The 20,061-nt window shown below is 42.7% G+C and overlaps 1 long non-coding RNA gene across 1 annotated transcript; it reads left to right on the plus strand.

Moving 5' to 3' along the window:
* Positions 1-2,427: 2,427 nt before the first annotated feature.
* Positions 2,428-3,651, plus strand: LOC146683552 (uncharacterized). Its single transcript, XR_014917552.1, has 2 exons — positions 2,428-2,923; positions 3,209-3,651. It is a non-coding gene; the product is annotated as an uncharacterized LOC146683552 (long non-coding RNA).
* The last annotated feature ends 16,410 nt before the right edge of the window (positions 3,652-20,061 follow it).

Below are 20,061 nucleotides of genomic sequence, written 5' to 3' on the forward strand. Positions count from 1 at the left end.
CCAAGGTATGGCCAAGAATTAAAACTTTCTCCAACTTGATAATAGAAGATAAGAAGTCCATAAAATCCTTTAAGAACTCAGTAGCAGGGCCAGGAGGGCGATAGACTAAAACATAATAAAAGATGTTCGTAGAACCCACCTTAATTGTTTGCAACTCAAAGGAAGAATAGTTTTCAGTTTGCATACCTCTGCAGGTGAAACTGTCCTTAAAGACAACAGCAAGACCTCCACCACGGCGACCTAAACGGGGGGCGCCCAAGTAAGAGCAGTCTGCAGGACGCAATTCGTTTAGGTGAATAAATTCGCCATCCCTCTGCCATGTTTCGGTGAGAAACAGAAAGTCCAGGCTTTTCCTTGCGAAGAGCTCATTCAGAGAGAAGGATTTGTTTGCGATGGAGCGGGCATTCAAGAGTGCAATCCAATTAAAAGCTGGCAGCGCAGGTTTCCCATCAGCTTGTCGGAGTGGAATTGACAGCAAACACCGTGTCCGCACGCGAGATCTCCAGCAGCGCCACGGAACCAGCGGGGCCAACCACCGGTTGTGCGATGCGGGCTGTGAGGGCGCAGCGGTGGGGAGATAATCTGCAAAATCCAGAGCATCAGATGGGCAGGATCCACGCTGTAGTGGCTGCAAGTACATGTTTCCAATCAAATCCGGAAGGGTAACTGGCAGCAGAAACCGGGAACACCTCCAGACGAGTCGGGAGATCTCCGATCTGTAGGCTCGTCTGATGTGTACCTGGATGTCGGCCCTACAGCCTCTTTTCCTCGATTTCTTCTTGGAATTGCTTAGGGCACGTTTCGCCGGTAGCAAGAAGTAATCCGGTGAGGTGGAAGAGTGCACAAATGGTGGGGGGAAAGTTTTTCTATAACTGTCCCAGTCATCATAAAGATGTTCCATAGACTCTTTGATGTGGAGCAAGGCAGAACGATCTAATCTGATCATCGAACCCCTATTTCAGTAGCGGCCAGGCCGGAGAGGAGGACAGAGTGGCTGCAGCAGAGAACGGGAGCAGTAAGCACTGCAAAGTGTCAATGAGAAAAGTGAAACGAAAAACTGACAACACAGTCATTGTGAATAAAATAAAGAGCCAAAAGTGAGCATTCTGGGCTGTGTCAGGTCCTTCGAGGTTACAAGCAGAAATTGTGTGTTTGAAGTGCAATCTTCCAGCAGCCTGAAAGAGTTCCTTTACTCATTAGATGTACTCCTCTATTAAGGTAAGTTGTATGACAAAACCCATGCTTAGTCCTGATTAGACCATGAAGAGCACTTACTGATCTTCCTCTAGTACTTTGCAATCAGTATACAATCAGGATGAAGCATCCCAACTCTTCACTGACAGGTCTCACATTAGTAAGTGGCAACTAAAATTCTCACATTACTTTACAACTTAATTTATGTATACTTTATTGATCCCCGTGGGGAAATTCCTCTCTGCATTTAACCCATTCACTCAGTGAAGCAGTGGGCAGCCTTTGGGCGCCCGGGGAGCAGTGTGTAGGGACAGTACCTTGCTCAGGGTACCTCAGGGTAGCTGTTCAGGGGAATCGAACCCCCGACCTTCTGATCATGGGGGGCCATCAGCTACCTACTGAGCTATCCCTGCCCTTCTGTATCTTGGGGTCTTGTTCATGAGAGAAGAGAGAGTGGACCGGGAGATCGACAGATGGAATGGTGCTTCAGCTGCGGTAATGCAGACACTGTACCGATATGGCGTTTTTGTATCACTATTCTGAGCACACGTCAAAATATTTTGAGCGCACGTAAAAAAAAAAATTGCAGGTGCAAGTGCGCATTCAACTCTTTCTGTACACTGTTATATTTGTGCCACAAAACCAGCCAATCACAGACTTGGATGCAAAAAAATCTGATTGGCTGTTTTGGTCTCCAATTAGCACGAAATGACACATTGCGAGCGAGCGCAAATGCTAAAACTGAGCGAGAGGGGCTCCTATTGTGTGTGTGTATCGATAATAGCAAACACTGAAATATATTTTTTGCACGCAGCAATGAATTTTGTTCACTCAAATTTAGCTTTTCTTCGCTGAAAATAAATTTCTCCTCAAAATGCAACACTTGCACCTGCAAATTTTTTTTTTACGTGCGCTCAAAATTAGACCAAAAAGCAAAGCGTATAAGCAAAGCTCTTAATTTACTGGTCAATCTACATCCCTACCCTCAACTATAGTGACAGTCTTTGGTTTGTGACCGAAAGAACGAGATTGTGGATACAACTGTTGGAAGTGAGCTTTCTCCAAATGGTAGCTGCTGGTTGAGTAGTTGGGTCATCCGGGAGCGGCTCAGAGTAGAGTCGCTACTCCACATCAAAAGGAGCCAGCTGAGGTGGTTTGGGCATCTGACAAGGATACGTCTTGGCTGTGTTCCATGCATGTCCTACCAGGACAAGGCCCCGAGGCAGGTGTAACCCACATAAAATGGGGGTACCACTTTAAGGACTGATATGAGGAGAGATGGACAGCCTGCCCAACCAATCGAAATGCACAGGTCCCAGTATGTTTTGACCAATGGGAGAGCAGTCTGCCGCTGTATGTCCCACCTACGTGCTCTGTGTTTGCTGCTATGTGTGGAGGTAGTCGCGTGCTGGCAGGAGAAAAGAGAGACTGAAGCTTTTGAGCTGGAAAAAAAGTATTAGATATAAGTTGCAACCAACTGTGTTGCACATAAGTTCACTGGTTATCAGCTACCTTTCATGTTAAAAGTAGCCACAGTGAGTAAGCAGGCAAATGCTGCATTTTTCTGGTGACTTTAAAAAGTACCGCGTGGAGCTAAACTGTTAGCCTTTGTTAGCTCTGGTTGCTATCAACTGCCTGGAAGTTCATCTCAATCTGCTTCCAGAAAGCCCTGCATTTTCCGACCGAGAGACACTATGCCATTGTCTTCGGCCGTGATGCGCTGAGATCGGTGAACACATGTTGTATGTCTCAGTTAGTTCATGTCTGTTTCACATTTTATCGTTGAGAAACTGAATTAATCTCAATTGTTTGATTAATAATTGTCGCATATGCACTGACTTTACTTGGTTTAATGCATAGTTTATGTAAGAGAGATGTTTTATTTTTGCAAAATTGAGTATTTTTATTGCAAATTTATGTTGAATGTGATTTAAACAAAATCCTAAGTTGTGAATTATAGCTAGAACAGCATAATTAATATTTGAATTGCTCTTCTGATCCTGTCTGTTGACAGGTCAGGTTTTTTTTGTATGCTGAATTGTTCCTGAGGTGGATTCCTCCAGTGAAATAGGATTCCTCCAGTGAAATAGATGGCGAGCCTTCCCACCTGGACTTAGAGAGACTGAGATTCGCTTCTTTTCCACTTGATGATCTGCTGCACCTTGCGGTGTGGTAGGACTGTATCACTCACACTTTCACGCACAGCTGGTTATACATAAGACCACTGACTGACATTCTCTCATCCCTATTCTCTTTCACACCCTGGGAATTTTTTGGACTTTACCCCTTGGACATTTTTTATTTGGGACTTTAAATAATGAGCTGTTGTGTAGAGCATTCTCCACATGTGAAAAGAGTGTGAAATTTTCATTTGAATGTGCATTGGATTTGTGTAATCTGTTTCTATAAGAGTTAAGGAGTCAGGTTACTAGGGTGCACCCGAGCATTGAAACCCGAGCATTGAAACCCGAACATTGAAAACCAAAAATAACACTTGGCCAAGTCATTGCTTTAGTAGTTTGTGTTTTACTTTTCTTTTAATTTTTGTAAGTTTCCTTTCTACCATTGTAAAGTGTCTTGTCAACCTTATGGTTTATGTCACTAAAGTTGGCTGGTTCTTTTGAGTTACATTCTTGTCTCTGTGTCTCATTTGAACACACCCCTGTGCTCCTATAGTCGAGCCTATTGGCCCATTGATATATTCTTTTCAACAATTCCCCTTACTGTGTTACACAGGACATGCTGGAGGAGGTGGCCAGGAAGAGAGAGGTCTGGGCTTCTCTGCTTAGGCTGCTTCTCCGACGACCTAGCCCCAGATAAGCGGAGGAAAATGGATGGATGTTAGAAAAACAGATTTAATTATATTTCCCTCTAACAGAAACTAGAAAAATGATGCACATGTAAGTATCCACATAACTGTTTAGGTTATTAAGTGAGTAAAATTTGCAAAAAAGAAATTCTGGGGGGGAGTTCACATGAATGAATTTCTGAATTTTGAGAGGCATATTGAAACTAAAGCAGCAATTATCTAAATATATTGGTTTATTTTTTTTAAATACAGACATTTTCTTCAGTGAGAAGCACTACCAACCTTATACTGGTCGCTCTTTGAACTTTATTTAAATTATTGTAATGTTAAATTGTGTAATACTTTTCCTGCTTACTGTTAGAGATTACAGACTTTACAAATGGAAGATTTATGAGCCATATCATCCCACACTCCATATTATCCATTATTGATCTACACACGTCTGCTGCTGCCACAGACGTCACACCCTTGTACATCATTGTCATGAGACACTCTCACAAACAAAATAACGCAGCGTTCTTATGGGAAAGTAACAGTAATCTAATTACTTTTTTTGCAATAGTAATACCTTACTTTACTTGTTACTTGAAAAAAATAATCGGATTAAGAAGTTTGCTTAGCAAGCAGTTGAAGAGGTTTGATGATGATGATCAATCTCTGTCTCTCTTCCACAGCATGTCTTTTGTCCTGTCTTCCTTCTCTCACTCTAACCAGTCACAGCAGATGGCCGCCCCTCCCTGAGCCTGGTTCTGCTGGTTTCTTCCTGTTACTACGGAGTTTTTCCTTCCCACTGTTGCCAAAGGGCTTGCTCATATGGGGTTTGTAAGATTGTTGGGTTTTTCTCTGTATGTATTATTTTAGGCTCTGCCTTACAGTATAAAGCGCCTTGAGGTGACTGTTGTTCTGATTTGGCACTTTATAAATAAAATTGAATTGATTTGAACGAGGAATAGCAAATTTGAGGAACAGCACATTTAACATACAGTCTTTTTGAGCCCCTGTGCCTCATGAACATACACTAAATTACAGCATGAGTAATAAAAACTCCAGTATGCAGTACACAATCCTACAGCTACTTTGACTGACAAGTGATCTTTAAGGATTAAAAAAAATCTAGGATTACCACTTTAAACAGTTTAACAGTAAAAGGTTCAGATACGCAGTCGGTTTGAGGGAGAGGGGCCTCTTCAGATTCAGGCCACACGTCCATCAGCTAAGTTGTGATGACTCATGCTGTTACACCATGCCTACGCATCTATGCCTCTGCTGCACTCCGCTTTATCTGTTTCTGCCTTTCCCTCCCCATCCTTCTCTGCTATTGTCTCTCTCACACACACGCACATTGACAGTGTATGTGTGTATGTGTTCAAACACAAACACACACATTTATGGACTAACCTTCCACCCCCTTTATACTGTGAGGCAAAAAGCTAGAACACAGTATTCTTCACTGCCACCAATCCATGCCCTCATTTTAAACATATCTCCTGCCTAATTCACCCAGTTACATAACAGACAATTACACAACCAATTCAGCACTTCTCAAAGACTAGCCTCACAAGGGCACTCCAAGCATAGCAGTAAGCAAAGCGCTGGCAATATGGGGAAGAGGAGAAAATGTGTAAGTAATTTTAATAAAGAGACGGAATACAGTTAAGACCCATCAAGCACTAATGATAGTAAATGAAAAATGGGGGAGGGAATGAACCAGTGTGAAATTGTCAATTAGGATTTTCTTCCTGTTGTGACTAGAGGGAATTTGATAAGCCAGAGGCAATAGCAAACTTCTTGTATATATGACGATCACGGAGGGCCTTTTCTCATTCTGTATATGAGCTGAAACTCTACAAGCTGAAGATTAGACAATCTTTTTCAGTGAATACAAAGTTATCACTGTAGAGGAAATGTCAATGTATAGGTAATTATCGCCCAAGTGATATCATCCACCTGTGCAGATTAAATGATAATATACTTATTTTTTTTATTAACCCTTTAAGACCTACTATAGAACCAAGTCCGCCAGAGCTTATATTATATTTTTACATGTTGCGGTGCCATTTTTGGGAGCATTTCAAGTTGCTATACATCAATACAACCATTACAGCCTAAATTTCAATAATATATATGCATTAAGTGCATAGTAATTACATAAATTGCAAAAAAGTGCAATAAACTACAAAAAAATTGAAAATCGTTTTTGTTTTTTTAACATATATTTCTAGTTAGAGAAATTTAAGAGGCTTACCCTCAAAACTGTGAATACAAAAAAGTTGCACAAAATAGTTTCCCACCACAGGAAATTTATTTTAAGTGTCTTCATAGTTTTATTTTTGAAATACACCAATTTTTATCTATAGGCTCATGAGGCCCTGTTGGTAAAAAACTACATTTCCGCGAAAATGACGTCACTTACGGTTCCAGGCAGGTAATGGCGGACATGCGATAGTTCGCGCTGACTTCTATTCCAACGTAGGAAGTGTTATGAACAGCTGATTGGATTGGCAAAGCGTGTTTCTGGAATATTATGTTTTTGTTGCTGCAAGTGATTTTTATGCAGTTTTTGCAAAGCTATATGTGGAAGGAAACCGTGACCTAGGACAAGCTGATGGCATAAGGTGTAAGTACAACTTCTCCGGTTTCATATGCAAAAAAAATTATTGCGCTAGCTTACGTGGTTGCAGCGCTACCGGGATTTAAAAGTAGTTGCGCAAAACGGAGCGTGCCCGCTCTGACCGGTTTTAAAGGGTTAACCTTTTGCGTCTTTATACATATAAATTGACTCTAAAAAGAGTTTACATGTGATTATATTTTATAAAATGTAGCAGTCTTAGGTTACTCCATGTACATAGGAACCTAACCCTGAGGGTGAAAAGCTCTTTTGTGCTTTTTGAAATAAAGTATAGGTCAAAACATAAAAGCTTATTGCAGGGGAATTTGCCTTGCCACCCTTGACCACTGTTTCTGCGCTTGTGTTTGCTGCTCTTTTGTGATGAAGAGAAAACCAACTGAAGGTGAAGCTGACTACTTTACATTCCTAGCCTTACATATGATCAAGAGATGTGGGTAGTGACCAGAATAATAAGATTACAAATTGCTTCTTGTATCTTGTAAAGGGGTCCTGGCTCACCTTAGTGATAGAGTGAGGAACTCAGTCATTCAGGAGGGACGATAACAGCTACAAAAAAAACCAGTTAAGGTGGTTCAGGCATCTGATCAAGATGCCTCTTGAATGCCTTGAATGTCTTAAGGTAAGGAGTTGGTACGGACCCTTGACAAAGGAGCGTTTATGTGTCTTAGCTGACTTGGGAATGCCTCAGTATTCCCCGAGAGGAGAGTTGGCTCTCAATGCTTAGAGGTGTAGGAAGCAGGCAATGATGAAGGAGGCTGGCCAGTAACAAAGGACATTGACCCCCTTCTGGGGGCCAGAAAGGTGGCAGTTAATAGAAGATTGGATCCTTCCAGAGGCTTACCTTAAAGCCAGTAGTGGATGCTTACAAGGTGAGCAGAGGCAAAGGAGGCAGAGTTTCTCCGAAGACTTGGTTGGCAGCCAGCATTGACAGAGGGGATGGGATCCCCTCAAGAGGCTTGGCTAGAGGCCAGCAACAACAAAACTTTTCAAAGGGGCAGAAGTGTGGCACTGGAGAGGAATCTTAGGATTAGCATCTTGCCCAAAGGATATTTTGGCATGCAGGCTGAAATAGCCAGGGATCGAACCACCAAACCTTCCAATTAGTGGATGACCCGCTCTACCCATGAGGTACAGCCGGAAATGGTCTCTGTGATGTTCAAGCAGGACAGACTAGCGAAGTTGGAAGTGGAGGCCATCTGACTCAGAAGACAAGGGACTGTCAGAGGGTCTGTATATATTTTTTAACCTGTGGAATGATCAATTTGCTTGATAAGAAAAGATTATTTCTCCCACTCGTTAGAACCTTCAAGTTCGTTCAACCGATTGCCCTTGACAGTGGTACAACTTACATTTTCAAATAATATTAAATCATAATTTTGATATTTTGATTTACCATTTAGGCAGTGGTTATCCAACTTGTTAATGTTTGCTGGAATTCTTCAGAGACATGCTCCACCCTGTGTGCTGCATATTTTGTACAGAATGATTCATACGGAGTAACAATAATAAGTCTATTAGACCTCAGAACCAAGCAAGAACTACTATTATTGTATCTTTATTTCAGACATATACAGATGTCATAGACTTTCTACCACAGTTGCCTGACCTTACTGATTAAAGACTGAGAAAGTCAAGTATAGTAGACGTCAACCCATATTGTTTTAAGCAGTGTGTGGGATGCTGTCATTACTGCAAAAGATGGTTAAAAGAAATTCCATATTAGATATTGTGAATGCCAGCTCTCTCCATTGTTTAGAACATTTTTGTGAGTGTGGCAACACAAATGGGGGAAATGATGAGGAAAACAGAAAGGGGAACCAAGGATGATGTCACACATGCAAAGATTGTAGTGTGTTGATTGGGAGCTTTTCAATTACAAGGAAAACCCAACAATGTCACCCTGGGAATTTCACCCAGATAATATCTAGTTTAAAACTATGCTAATTACCAAGAAGGCACTCAAGTCTGGTATACTTGAGACAGAGACGTGATATATAAAACATACATCAAATAGAAGACTCTGTAATTTAATTGCACATATACTGTTAAAATATATGCCAAAAAGGAAGACAAGTCCAGAGAATCACCAATTCTCATCTGCAGCTCACCTTTAAATACACTCATATTAAGGTGCCGCTCAAACCGGGGGTGTAAACCATTGACACACGGAAGATCCCACCACCAAGGCACCCAGCCACCTCCACTTTTGGCATTTAGCTGCTGAATAAAGTAAACGTATGTAATTAATAGATCCAAACCATGTAAACAATCAAATGCAGCCTCTGTAGTTACACCATAAAAAACACACTGGTGATCTGAAGCTACTGCTGTAGCCTATCCAAGCTGCCATAAGTTGAAAGGTCACCAGTCTGGTCGGCAATCTGACACAGGATTAACAAGAGAAACACAGACAAGCATTCACACTTATGGTCCATTTAGAGTCACTAATTTACCTGACTCCACTAACTGCACTACTTTGGATTGTGGGAGGAAGCCGAAGTACCTGGAGAGAACACACTCAAACACAGGAAGAACATGTAAAACTGTTCCTTTTGAAAACTGTTCCTGTTCCTCCATCCCAGATGGTGGAGTTGCACTCAGGACCTTCTTGCTGTGATGTAACAGTGCTAACCACTATATCACTGTGCTGCCCTATATTGGACTTGTATGTCTAATCATGAAAAATCATGTTCAGAGTACCCAGCCTTCTTGAAGTCATTCAGTGTGGTGCTCAAGGGTGCTCCATTTAGTGACTTCTTCTGGAACACTTCAGTGCTCATGTGGGCAATAACAGGAATAGAATAGCCTTTTATTGTCATTGTACAGAGTACAACAAAATTGGAGTGCCACTCCCTTGGTGCAAGTTTCAATAATAAATATAAATGTAAAATATAAAAAGTACAAAAAAAACAATCGTAAGTACTCAAACAATAGTATGTACAATATATACAGGATAGCAGCATTAATATGATGACAGTATGAATAGCAGCATAATATAATGACAGTGACGGTATGGAATAGGTTCAGTTGTTTTTGTGCTTATTTACTACGGTGATAGCTCTGGGAAAGAAGCTATCCCTGAATCTGTTTGTCCTGGTTTTATGTGACCTGTACCGTCGGCCTGACGGTAATAGTTCAAACAGTTGGTTGCTGGGGTGAGAGTGGTCCTTGATGATATTGCCAGCTCTGCTGAGGTACCGAGAGTTTGCAGTGACCTCCAGGCTGGGCAGAGAGCAGCCAGTGATCTTCTGGGCTGTGTTGATGACCCTCTGAAGACCTGGAGAGACTGGATTGGGAATAACGGCCTGCCTGATCTGAAGTGGTGCTCTACTATTGGACTTCTGTGCAAAACAACTTATCAATAACAAATGCCATGTTCGAATATAAGGATATTCATAAGCAGAGATGGGCAGTAACGCGTTACTGTAATCTGATTACTTTTTTCGAGTAACGAGTAAAGTAAGGGATTACTATTGCAAAAACGGTAATTAGATTACCGTTACTTTCCCGTAGGAACGCTGCGTTACTGCGTTACTAAAACCGTAATTTTGCGAGAATGGCTCACGACAGTGACGTAAGCGAGTGCGCCGTTAGTGACAACAGCTGTGTGCAGATCAACAATGGATCACATATCGATTGTGGGAGAGAGTATGAGCGTGCAGCGTGGAAGTACTGACCTTACTTTGAGTTTGATTCCATAAAAAGTGACAAAAACATTAGCGTCCATCGTGCGTGGGAAGAAAACTTCTTTTTACAGCGAAAAAAACCCCTAAACTTCCAAGCAAGCACCGAGTGCACAACGACGTAATGGGAAACTCACAGAGACACTGCCGTATCCTTCCACTGACCGCTGCACACCTGCACCAGGGTAAACCTCCGCCTACCGCAGTCCTGCTTTACAGGTGAAAATAGAGCAACAGGACCGCTGAGTCTTTGACTTTATTTATGTTCTGCTGTTTTTTACTTGCATCTATTTGAAAGAGTGAGTGTAAACAAAAAAATATTTTATTTTATGTGCTGGAATGTGCAGAAAATAGGTTTAAATGTTAAACTAATTTATTCAAGTCAGAGAATGTTGCATATAATTAAATTTTTGCTTGATGCATAAAGTTAAAAGATTAAAACTGATAAAACAAGTTAAAAAAAAGAGACTTTTCCATTTGATTACATTTTGTATGATGGATTATGTAGAAAAAGTAGAATTGGGCTGAAAGATCTATCGCTTTATCACCTCTTCAGGTTGTAAATCGTGTTTTTAAAAAGTAACTAAGTAACTAAGTAATTAATTACTTTTGAAAATAAGTAATCAGTAAAGTAACGGGATTACTTTTTGGGGAAGTAATCAGTAATTAGTTACTGATTACTTTTTTCAAGTAACTTGACCAAGTGCATGTTGCACCAGGAGACCCTATATCACAGGTCAGAGATCGATTTTGTAGTCATATCAGGTGATCTATGCAACCCATTTCTATTTTATTTATCCAGCGCCAAATCACAACAACAGTCGCCTCAAGGTGCTTTATATTGTAAGGTAGACCCTACAATAATAATAATGATCAATAAAAATGATCTGCAGCCATATGTTATGTTCTGGACCCTCAAGTGCATACAGGAGCTGAGCTATCAACTGATCACCGCCTGGTTAAGTGTTGAATCATTTGATAGGAGAAAATACTGGATAGACCTGGCACATCTAAATGTATTCTGACTATGCGCTGTGAATGCCTGGCAGAGGCCCTGGTCAGTTAGATCTTTATCTCCCACCATGACAGGGCTTCAACAGCATTCCAAGAGAGGCTTGGGACATTGAGTCCAAATGGACCATGTTTCACATCTCCATTGCTAAAGCTGCTGCAAGAAGCTGCAGCTGCAAGGTGGTTGGTGCCTGTTATAGTGTTAATCCCTGAACCAGGGAGTTGAAGGGAGATATCAAGCTGAAGAAGGTGTCCTTTCCAGCTTCTTTGGCCTGTTGTACTTTGAAAGCAGCTGATGTGTACCACGAGGCCAAGCACTATGCAGCCCTGGTGGTAGTTAAAGCAAAAACTGTGGTGTGGGAGCAGATAGGTGACATAGTTATTCAGTGTAAGGAATACTTCAAGGACCTCTGTTGGATGCCAGGGCGATCTGGGTACAACATCTGTCACTCAATTGATCACGAGGGCTGATTTGGCTAACTATGCGGATGTTCCCTTCTGAATCCCACTGACACATCTTCTGTAGAGGAAACAGGATCTAGGGACGAGGGGGGCAGCTTGCCCATCAGTGGGGTGAGGTCACCTGTTTGCTCTTTAAGAAGAGGTGCTGGAGGTTTATTCCAACTACCGAGCGATCGCACTTCACAGGCCAGGTAGCCAGGTGGAAGAAGGCTTCCACTTCAGGGAAAATGTGGAGGGCCTACTCCAGGTCAGGGGTCTGTACATGAGTGAGGAGAGAAAAATGGAGCTGCATCAGTCTGTTGTGGTAAAAGGAGAGCTGAGCATTAAAGCAAAGCTTTCAATTTACTGGTTGATGTATGTTCCTGCCCTGACCTATGGTCACAAGCTCTGGAATAACCTTGTGTTTTTAACTGATGTGTAGTTACAGCCTGTTGTTTTATGGTAAGATTTGATATGTTATAATCAGTATCATTATTCATCTTGCTGTGGATAAACAAGTACAATATTTCAATTAATATTAGCATTTTGCTATTTTTTATATCAGTAAAAACATTACTGTCCAGTTGATCTTTGCATGAATTTCCACATTGTATCGATATTAACCAAGGGTTAAAAAATAATCAAGAATCAATATCAAGAAATCAAGATACATAGCAGGATACATACAGGTCACCAATATCTTAAAGGCTAACACATGGAGTCGGATAATGTCTAATTCAGCTATCCATTCACATTGACAGCTACATTTTGTTTCAGTTTTGAGCATAAAAGCTGTTTATTTGTTTATCAAACAGCTAACTGATCATCTGCAGAGGAATGGTTTATTTGAAGAGTTTCAGTCAGGTTTCAGAGCTCATCACAGCACAGAAACAGCTTTAGTGAAGGTTACAAATGATCTTCTTATGGCCTCTGACAGTGGACTCATCTCTGTGCTTGTCCTGCTAGACCTCAGTGCAGCGTTCGATACTGTCGACCATAATATCCTATTAGAGCGATTAGAACATGCTGTAGGTATTACAGGTACTGTGCTGCAGTGGTTTGTATCATATCTATCTAATAGACTCCAATTTGTACATGTAAATGGAGATTCATCTTCACCCACTAAAGTTAATTATGGAGTTCCACAGGGTTCAGTGCTAGGACCAATTCTGTTTACACTATACATGCTTCCCCTAGGCAGCATCATTAGAAGACATAGCATACATTTTCACTGCTATGCAGATGACACGCAGCTCTATCTGTCCATGAAGCCAGATAACACACACCAATTAGTTAAACTGCAGGAATGTCTTAAAGACATAAAGACCTGAATGGCCGCTAACTTACTGCTTCTTAATTCAGATAAAACTGAGGTTATTGTATTCGGCCCTGAAAATCTTAGAAATATGGTATCTAACCAGATTCTTACTCTGGATGGCATTACCTTGGCCTCCAGTAACGCTGTGAGGAACCTTGGAGTCATTTTTGACCAGGATATGTCCTTCAACGCACATATTAAACAAATTTGTAAGACTGCTTTCTTCCATTTGCGCAACATCTCTAAAATTAGAAATATTAGCAGTCTCAGAGTGATGCTGAAAAACTAGTTCATGCATTTATTACTTCCAGGCTGGACTACTGCAATTCATTATTATCAGGATGTCCAAAAAACTCACTGAAAAGCCTTCAGCTAATCCAAAATGCTGCAGCAAGAGTCCTGACAGGGACTAGAAAGAGAGAGCATATTTCTCCTGTTTTGGCTTCCCTTCATTGGCTTCCTGTTAAATTCAGAATTGAATTCAAAATCCTGCTCCTCACATACAAGGTCTTAAATAATCAGGCCCCATCTTATCTTAATGACCTTGTAGTACCATATCGCCCTATTAGAGCACTTCGCTCTCGCTCTGCAGAACTACTTATTGTTCCTAGAGTATTTAAAAATAGAATGGGAGGGAGCGCATTGAATCATATCTGTTATTAACCTCTGTCTCTCTTCCACAGCATGTCTTTTATCCTGTCTTCCTTCTATCACCCCAAGCGATCCTAGCAGATTGCCGCCCCTCCCTGAGCCTGGTTCTGCCGGAGGTTTCTTCCTGTTAAAAGGGAGTTTTTCCTTCCCACTGTCGCCAAAGTGCTTGCTTAAAAGGGGTCATATGATTGTTGGGTTTTCCTCTGTATCTATGAAGCGCCTTGAGGCGACTTTTGTTGTGATTTGACGCTATATAAATAAAATTGAATTGAATTGAATTATTTTGCAATATGTATGAATCTCACAAACAACAACACTAATAACATATGATTTTAGAGAATATAATTGTAGATTAAACATAATATATAGTTTTGGGGGGTTTTTTTGTTTGGTTTTTTTGCCTGTCCCATTTGGTTCTTTAGCCGTCAGAATTGTTGTCTGAAGGCCAACAAGGATACCCAATGGATTAGTGATGGGATTTCCGGCTCTTTTTAGAAAACCGGCTCTTTCGGCTCGGCTCACTAAAAAGAGCCGGCTCTTCAGGTTGTTTTGTTGCTTTAATTAATTTATTATTAACAATAATATAAAATTATGCACATAAGGAATCAGTAATGTAAAAAAAAGACGTGGTTTTATTTATATATGCTTATATATAAACATATGCGGTGGCCCCTAGAGACAAAGCACGTACAAACTCCAAAACACATTCCTAGAGTTAACTGAACTTCCAAAACAGAGCTACCTAGATCACTTAAATTACACAACTGAAAGCATATGTGTATTGTTTGTGTATTTATACACAAGCACTCATATATATTCAAATAATTTAAAAAAAATGTTCATTTACCTGTTACTACCACACACCAAATCTGGTCGTTGGTACTTGCTGGCTTGTGTAGCCACTAGGTAACAAAAGCTCAACACTGCGCCCTAGCATCCTGGAGCACTTCTGTTGTGTTTTGGAGTTTGTACGTGCTTTGTCTCTAGGGGCCACCGTAAATATACTTTTATTTATTCACTCCACATAAAATGTAATAAATAAATCATATAATACAAAAACCAACTATTCACATTTCAACTTTTAACTATTTAAATTTTCAGCTTTTTCCTTTTAAACAAATTTAAAGTGAAACAACACAAAACACTGCAAACCACAACACAATTAAATATAAATTCCATCCATCCATCCATCTTCATCCGCTTTATCCGAGGCCGGGTCGCGGGGGCAGCAGCCTAAGCAAAGAGGCCCAGACCTCCCTCTCCCCAGCCACCTCCTCCAGCTTATCCAGGGGAATACCAAGGCGTTCCCAGGCCAGCCGAGAGATATAATCTCTCCAGCGTGTCCTGGGTCTGCCCCGGGGCCTCCTCCCGGTGGGACATGCCTGGAACACCTCACCCAGGAGGCGCCCAGGAGGCATCCTTGTCAGATGCCCGAACCACCTCAGCTGGCTCCTTTCGATGTGGAGCAGCAGCTGCTCTACTCTGAGCCCCTCCCGGATGGCCGAACTTCTCACCCTATCTCTAAGGGAGAGGCCAGCCACCCTTCGGAGGAAGCTCATTTCTGCCGCTTGTATCCGCAATCTCGTTCTTTCGGTCACTACCCACAGCTCGTGGCCATAGGTGAGGGTAGGGACGTAGATCGACCGGTAAATTGAGAGCTTCACTTTTACACTCAGCTCCCTCTTCACCACGACGGACCGGTGCAGCGTCTGCATTACTGCAGCTGCAGCCCCAATCCGTCTGTCGATCTCCGGCTCCCTTCTCCCATCACTCGCGAACAAGACCCCGAGATATTTGAACTCCTCCACTTGGGGCAGGAACTCATCCCCGACCCGGAGTGGGCACTCCACCCTTTTCCGACTGAGAACCATGGCCTCAGATTTGGAGGTGCTGATCCTCAGTCCCGCTGCTTCACACTCGGCTGCGAACCGTTCCAGTGCAAGCTGGAGGCCCTCACCCGATGAAGCCAACAGAACCACATCATCCGCAAAAATCAGAGATGAGATTCTGAGGCCACCAAAGCGAAAGCCCTCTGCCACTTGGCTGCACCTAGAAATCCTGTCCATAAAAATTATGAACAGAACCAGAGACAAAGGGCAGCCCTGGCGGAGCCCATCACCCACCGGGAACGAGTCCGACTTATTGCCGGCAATGCGAACCAAGCTCTTACAATGGTTGTATAGGGATCGAATGGCCCGTAGTAATGGGCCAGACACCCCATACTCCCGCAACACTTCCCACAGGACACCCCGAGGGACACGGTCGAATGCCTTCTCCAAGTCCACAAAACACATGTAGACTGGTTGGGCAAACTCCCATGCACCCTCAAGTATCCTCGAGAGGATAAAGAGCTGGTCCAGTGTTCCGCAACCAGGACGAAAACCGCATTGTTCCTCCTGTATCCGAGGTTCGACTAGCGGACGAACTCTCCTTTCCAGCACCCTGGCATAGACTTTCCCAGGGAGGCTGAGGAGTGTGATCCCCCTGTAGTTGGAACACACCCTCCGGTCCCCCTTCTTAAAGATGGGGACCACCACCCCGGTCTGCCAGTCCACAGGTACTGCCCCTGATCTCCACGCAACATTGCAGAGGCGTGTCAACCAGGACAGCCCTACAACGTCCAGAGCCTTCAGGAACTCGGGGCGGACCTCATCAACACCAGGGGCTCTGCCACCAAGGAGTTGTTTAACTGCCTCAGTGACCTCGCCCCCGGAAATTGGCGGGTCATTCCCCTCATCCCCAGACTCTGCTTCCTCCTCGGAAGACGTGTCAGTGGGATTAAGGAGGTCCTCGAAGTATTCCTTCCACCACCTGACAATTTTCTCAGTCGACGTCAGCAGCGCTCCGCCAGCACTATACACAGTGCAGGTAGAGCACCGCTTTCCCCTCCTGAGACGCCTGACGGTTTGCCAGAATCTTTTCGAGGCAGTCCGAAAGTCTTTTTCCATGGCCTCTCCGAACTCCTCCCACACCCGAGTTTTTGCTTCAGCCACTGCCCGAGCCGCATTTCGCTTGGCCTGTCGATACCTGTCGGCTGCCTCCGGAGTCCCACAGGCTAACCAAGCCCGATAGGACTCCTTCTTCAGCTTGGTGGCTCCCTTCACCTCTGGTGTCCACCATTTGGTTCGGGGATTACCACCACGGCAGGCACCAACCACCTTGCGGCCGCATAAATATAAATATAAATTAAAATATGAAAACAAAAAGAAGATGCATATTCTCTGTCATATGGGCATAATGATTTCCCCGTCCCCCAGGGCATGAAGCAGGCATGGAGGAGATCCAGGCCCCAGACATCCAGAGGCCCCAGAGTGCGAGAGCCCAAGGAGGACCCCCGGAGGGGCATCCGTGCCACCCTCCTGGGAAGCCTGACTGAGCAACAGGCGCCAGGCCCTGCCAAGTAGCCACCGGGAGTGAGCTGGTACATACATGAGCGCCCAGCCCTGGACACCAAGAACCACAAACGCACCGACCCCTGAGGGCATCAGCCACCGGCAGGGAGTGTGGTGAGGGGAGATAGGCCTCCGTACTTTGGAGGGCCTGGGAGTTCCCAGAGAGGTGGAGTCTAAGACCCGACCTGACATATAGACACATACAAACAGGCACACACAGACACAAACATGCATTCCCACCCTCATGCACACATATACAAATACTCAGCACTCACCCAACGTAAAGATAGACACAAATGGACATTGTACACACAATCACGCTCCCCAAACATACTCTATACCCCGGGTCCAGTTATCCTCTCCTCCAGAGGGGGAAACGGCACCTAGACCCAGGAGATGTTACCCTTTCCCCCGGGGTGGAGGCAAGCAGACCGCCCTGGCTCCACAGCAGAAGGGAGGCCCCGCATCCCAGATCCCAATCGGACGGCCAACACCTCCTCCCAGCCCCCCCGCCCCGATGGCCAGCAGAGAACTGGGGTGTGTGAAGACCCCATACCTCTTATTGGTATGGGAGCTTAGTTAAAATATATAGTATTTTAAATAAGCTCAACCTTAAACACCTACAGCAGTAATATTAATCGACTTAACACTGGCGGAGAACATTTTTTTCATAATAATTACTTTTTGTTTTATTGATTTATGTAAAATTAGTGGGGTCTTTTCAAAATGATTTACTGGCACTTTTGCTAAAGCATTATTTTATTATTCCTCTACTACTCGTCATAGTCAGGAAGGAGTTTAAAAAGGTGTAGAAGATAAAGGACTAACACACAAGCAGCACAAAATTGTACGTTTTAATCTGCTCCGATCTGTCTTGAACACATTTAAGATTATTTTTAGGATGGCTTCAGATCGGAACAGGCAGTTTTGCATTTGTCAGCCCTGATTCCTGTTATTACACTGGAACCACCACTTGTGTTTCCAGGTAATCATCACAATACTTGAAGTTTGCTGTAATAGGTTATTTGCATCGAGCATGACTTTGATGTAGTTTTCACTTAGCTAGCCCTTGTATATTTCAAAATAATATGGTCTCAAATTATATATATATTTAAATCAATTTCTTAAGAGTAATAGTATGAGTGTAAAATTTGCATGACTTCATTAACTATGCTAAAGTCTGTTCATTCTTAGCAGACTGTAAACCTATCATCAGTGAGTCAAAGACAATACAGTATATTATCAAGACACAAATGTTGCTGCATTGGCGGCTTATTTTTAAGCATAGTGAAAAGTTCAGCAACATTATCCCTTTTTTTCAGCCTCAGCTTAACTGAGCTCCTCTCCTTTATTCTAATGGCTATGTGCTTCCTGCTGCTCATCCACAACAGAGCCGAACATTCCAGGGACCATGTGATTTTCCCCTCTGCTTCCCTCCCCCAATCTCTCAAAACCACCAAGCTATGTGACCACAGGGCTATGTCTCCCAGGGAAAATATAACAAACAGGCACTTAGGTGGTCTGCAGCAGCAGGAAGAACAACTCAGTGTGTTAAACAAGGGCCCGATTATACCTGCCGCATCACTTGTGATATCAGCAGGCACCTGCTGCACTTTTCTCCTGAATGATAGGTGTTGACACCCAGACAAAACCTCCACATCAGCAAGGGTACAGGAGGAAAAGAAGAAGTCCAGAAGCAAAGAATTCGTTTTTTCAACAAAGTCTCATCTTTACAAACTGTTTTTTTTTCTCCAAGTAGATGTGTTAGAAGCAGGAAAAATGGGTGCGTGTGACTCACTTACCTGGGGAACACCTGACACCTGGTCACTTTATACACTCTGGGCTTACTGATGTGCAAGTTTATGCTCTGAAGTGTAAATATTTTCTCAACATCCAGAGTCCTAACTGAAGTGTGAATTTGCCAAGAAGAAAGTATCTAATATCCTTTAAAACAATACAGTTTATTCTGAACCAGTAAAAATCTCTACACCTTTGCCAACTTGTCTTTTTATTACATGGAAGACCTGTGTGTGCTGCTACATACAAGAAAGTCCTGTTTTTCCGTAAATGACTTGGATTGAGCTAATAAACAGTGGTTTATGGAATATGGCTTGATGATTTCTGGCTTTTGCTTTTTAATGGTCAATAATGCTGGCACTGAACACTACACTGAGTATCTTCCCATTGCTTTCTCAGCACGCTATGATGCTAACAAGTGGGAACATAGCTCAACAGCTCAAATGGTACTGATCTTATTCTGATTGGCATACCATGGTCATCGTCATTCCTGTCCTCACAACTATAATACTTGATGACAAAATTCTTGAATTTTACTTTTTTCGGTTATGCCTAAGCCAGGTGTACATATGTGTATGTGCTCAATTCATGCACTGGCTACTAAGAAAGTCATAAGGGCAGTTCATAGAATAAAGACTGCTGGTTTTCTGACCAAGCATTGTGTAAAAAGATATAAAAGGCACAATTTATGCCACAAGACTTTATTGTAATTGATGAACAAGACTGATCCAATTTTGTGAGACAAATTAAAAAGTTCGCATTCATAAGTAAATAACAGTTCTTGTCAGGTGTTGTCAGGGCTGGACTAGGACAAACAATCCACCAAACAGACAAGCAAACAGGTTTTAATCAGGTTGGTAGTCGCTGATGGGTTAATCTTTAGTGTAGCATTTGACGAATATTAAAAGCTAAACTTTTGCTATCATCACTGGATCATGGTCAAAGCAGCTATTCATTTTACCTGAATCCTTGAATTTGTGACTTCCTAATTACTTCTTGTACTTGTATTTTCTTACCAAGTGAATTTGTCATGGTCCTGGGCCATGTTGGCCCAGTGTTCTTAGTTTTCTTGTATGTTTGTATTTTGTTCCTTATTTAGGCCATGTTTTCTGAGTTGCCCTGTTGTGTTGTTCCCT

This window comes from Copadichromis virginalis, linkage group LG22 (genome assembly GCF_057382275.1).
Source record: "Copadichromis virginalis isolate Kocher_CV1m ecotype Utaka linkage group LG22, C_Virginalis_male_GT1.1, whole genome shotgun sequence".
NCBI lineage: Eukaryota > Metazoa > Chordata > Actinopteri > Cichliformes > Cichlidae > Copadichromis > Copadichromis virginalis.